General features: G+C 28.5%; 1 long non-coding RNA gene across 1 annotated transcript in view; it reads right to left on the minus strand.

Annotated features, from left to right (window-relative positions):
- Positions 1 to 4,493, minus strand: part of LOC110268293 — an 8,995-nt gene that overhangs the window by 2,772 nt on the left and 1,730 nt on the right. The gene's annotated exons all lie outside the window — the stretch shown is intronic.

Here is a 4,493-nt window from a genome sequence, read left to right on the forward strand (position 1 = left end):
AAATTAAAAGAAATAAAAGTATTAGAAAAAACAAAAAAAAATATTTTTTTGAAAAGTTACAATTTATATTTTAAAAAAAGAAAGATATTTTTCATATAATAAATAAATAAATAAATACTTTAATCTTATTTTTTTCCAACATAATTAATAAATAAAAAAATCTTTTTACATAAGATATCCAAACATAAAATCACTTTTACTTTCATAAAAGATCTTTTAAAAAAAATATTTAAAATAAAATCTTTTCTAAAAATAGTTTCCAAACACACCCTTAAATACTATATATAATCAGCTCGAAGTTTAGGGCTAGCGTCATTCTTTTCTTTTTGTTGTTTGAATTTTTCCTTGTGACTTATATGGCCGAAATTGATCGATGGTCGAACCTGCATCCTGATCTTCTGTATCAAATTACAGAGCATCTGTATTCCTATCATGATTCCATTCGACTTTGATTGGTTTGTAAGGAATGGAACTCTAAATTTTCAAGCATTCCAAATCATAAAAGAAACTCGTGGCTGTTGTTACCTGGCACTACTCACGACTCTTGTTTGAGCCATATTTTTGAAAAAGAGTAGATCTACCATGTTATGTTGCCCATATCCTGATATACCTTAATTGCAGCAAGAACAAGTATATGATTGGTTGTGTTGACGGCAATTTGTTAATGATAGTTAAACATGATTCTGAGGCTATGGAATTGCTCCATATGTGCAATAAATTTGATGTGTTCAAGAATTTAAAGGAATGGTCAAGAATACATAGTTTAGAGGATTATGCAGTAATGATTGGATATAATTCCTCTATTTAAATGTTTCCTGGCAATTCCCCTTATTGCAAGGGAAATCATGTATACTCCACAGACAACCAAGTGGAGTTGCACACTCTTGGCAAACCCAGCCTGCGAGATATGGGCATCTTAAACTTGGAAGATACAAACATCAACAAAATATCACCAAATGTGGAATGGTTGTATCCTCCAACTTGGTTGTTACTCTAATGGAGTACTACTTTTTTTTTTGTGGCTATTATCTACCAGAATTTGTTAGTGTTTTTTCTTGCACTTATAAAGTTACGGGAAAAGGATAGATAGGTCCCTGACTTTTTAAATTTTTGACAAATACATCCCTAATAAAATTTAAGTACAAAAAAGTCACTGACTTTAACAAACGGAGGACAATTTAATCATTCCGTCTATTTGCCTCTCATACACCAAACGGAACTAGCTGACGTGGTTGAAACGGTGTCCAGGTGTCCGTTACGGTACCACGCTGGAAGGGAAATAAAGTTCGAAGGACAAATAAGTCCTTGACGTCGTTTTACAAATAAAGTTCGAAGGACAAATAGGTCCTTGAAAATTTAGTTCATTATGCTTCTATTATGAGAATTTAGTTTATAAAATTATGCTTGTATTTTGAAATCTAGTTAACTTGTTGAATTCTGCAATTTAGATTAGTTGTATTAAAATTGAAGAAATTGGGCTTGTTCTGTTTCTACTTTTTTTTCTTAAATTGCATTAGTTCAGTTTTCTCACATTAGTTAGCATTAGTTAGAATTAGTGTATTTGTGTATTTTATTAGAATTTGTTAAATTGCATTAGTTCAGTTTTCATCGTACCAGTGGCATTAGTTAGCATCAGTTCATTTATGCATGAAGTTAGCATTAGTTCACTTGTGCATCATTCATGTATTAAGTTAGCATTAGTGTATTTGTGTATTATATTAGAACTAGTATTTTCATCTGTAATAAATAATTCTGATTTTCAGCAGTTGAGCCTAAAGTTTAACAGTCAAGTATCTTATGTATTTGGTAAAAAATATCTGTATTTTAAATAACAACAATGCATTGAAATTCTTCAAAATACATTATCTATCGTTTAATAACAATAATTATTAATTTTTTGTTTCAAATGCCTAAACATTAACATCCCTATGTTGTTTACCATTTGCTTAAAGAAATTAAAGATATTTTCGTAAAGATATAATTTATTTAATAGTTGTTTATTTTTACTTTTAAAATGATATTTTTCACTCTCAAAAAAAAAGTATCTCTGTTCAAAAAAACGGTTTTGCTGAAAATTTAACTCATTTTTTTCACCAACAATTTCTCTATTTTAGATTTGATATCATGGGTGATGTTGGTTAGAAATGGAATCTAATTCAATATAAAATATAAATAATTAAGATTTTGATTAGTTCTAGTTAGAATTGGATAAGATTGGAAGACAATTTTTTATTAAATTGATTTGAATTTAAACACTCTGATACATACGATTTTAAACTGAGTAAAGATATATCTACCAAAATAAAAAGTTAAAAATCGATTAAAGATATTTAGTGTGTTTGACAAATAATCTTTTTACATAAGATATCCAAATATAAAATTATTTTTACTTTCATAAAAGATCTTTTAAAAAAATATTTAAAATAAAATCTTTTCTAAAAATGGTTTCCAAACACACCCTTAAATACTATATATAAATATAATCAGCTCGAAGTTGAGGGCTAGCGTCATTCTTTTCTTTTTGTTGTTTGAATTTTTCCTTGTGACTTATATGGCCAAAATTGATCGATGATCGAACCTACATCCTGATCTTTTGTATCAAATTACAGAGCATCTGTATTCCTACCATGATTCCATTCGACTTCGATTGGTTTGTAAGGAATGGAACTCTAAACTTTCAAGTATTCCAAATCATAAAAGAAACCCGTGGCTGTTATTACCTAACACTACTCACGACTCTTGTTTGAGCCATATTCTTGAAAAGGAACAGATCTACCACGTTATGTTGCCCATATCCTGCCTACCTTAATTGCAACAGGAACAAGTATATAATTGATTGTGTTGACGGCAGTTTGTTAATGATAGTTAAACATGATTCGGAGGCTATGGAAATGCTCCACATGTGCATTAAATTTGATGTGTTCAAGAATTCAAAGAAATGGTCAAGAATACATAGTTTAGAGGATTATGCAGTAATGATTAGATATAATTCCTCTATTCAAATGTTTCCTGGAAATTCCCCCTTATTGCAAGGGAATCATATATACTACATAGACAACCAAGTGGAGTTATACACTCCTGACAAACCCAGCCTGCGAAATACGGGAATCTTAAACTTGGAAGATACAAACACCAACAAAATACTACCAAATGTGGAATGGTTGTGTCCTCCAATTTGGTTGTTACTCTATTGGAGTACTCCTTTTTTTTATGACTATTATCTACCAGAGTTTTTTAGTATTTTTTCTTGCACTTATAAGGTTATGGGAAAAGGACAGATAGGTTCCTGACTTTTTAAATTTGTGACAAATACATCCCTGACAAAATTTAAATACAAAAAAATTCATAACTTTAACAAACGGAGGACAATTTAATCCTTCTGTCTATTTGCCTCTCATACACCAAACGGAACTGGCTGACGTGACTTGTCCAGTGTCCATGTGTCCGTTACGGTGCCACGCTAGAAGGGGAATAAAGTTCGAAGGACAAATAGGTCCTTGAGAATTTAGTTCATTATACTTCTATTATGAGAATTTAGTTTATAAAATTATGCTTGTATTTTGAAATCTAGTTAACTTGTTGTATTCTGTAATTTAGATTATTTGTATTAAAATTGCAGAAACTGGATTTGTTCTGTTTCTATTTTTTTTCTTAAATTGCATTTGTTCAGTTTTCTCACATTAGTTAGCATTAGTGCATTTATGTATTCTATTAGAATTTGTTAAATTGCATTAGTTCAGTTTTCATCGTACCAGTGGCATTAGTTAGCATCAGTTCATTTATACATAAAGTTAGTATTAGCTCACTTGTGCATCATTCATGTATTAAGTTAGCATTAATACATTTGTGTATTATATTAGAACTAGTATTTTTATCCGTAATAAACAATTCTAATTTTTAGTAGTTGAGCCTAAAGTTTAACAGTCAAGTGTCTTATGTATTTGGTGAAAAATATCTGTATTTTAAATAACAACAACGCATTAAAATTCTTCAGAATATATTATCTATCGTTTAATAACAATAATTATTATTAATAATAGATATAATTTATTTAATAGTTGTTTATTTTTACTTTTAAATTGATATTTTTCACACTAAAAAAAAGTATCTCTGTTCAAAGAAACGATTTTGCTGAAAATTTAACTCATTTTTTTTCACCAACAATTTCTCTATTCTAGATTTGATATCATGGGTGATGTTGGTTAGAAATGGAATCTAATTCAATATAAAATATAAATAATTAAGATTTTAATTAGTTCTAGTTTGAATTGGATAAGATTGGAAGACAATTTTTTATTAAATTGATTTGAATTTAAACACTCCGATACATATGATTTTAAACTGAATAAAGATATATCTACCAAAATAAAAAGTTAAAAATTGATCAAAGATATTTAGTGTGTTTTGGGGTTATTAAATTGCTAAAAAAGATATATTTTTTTAATAATTTTTTTTATTTTTTAGTGTGTTTGACAAATTAAAAGAAATAAAAG

This window comes from Arachis ipaensis, chromosome B10 (assembly GCF_000816755.2).
Source record: "Arachis ipaensis cultivar K30076 chromosome B10, Araip1.1, whole genome shotgun sequence".
Taxonomy (NCBI): Eukaryota; Viridiplantae; Streptophyta; class Magnoliopsida; order Fabales; family Fabaceae; genus Arachis; species Arachis ipaensis.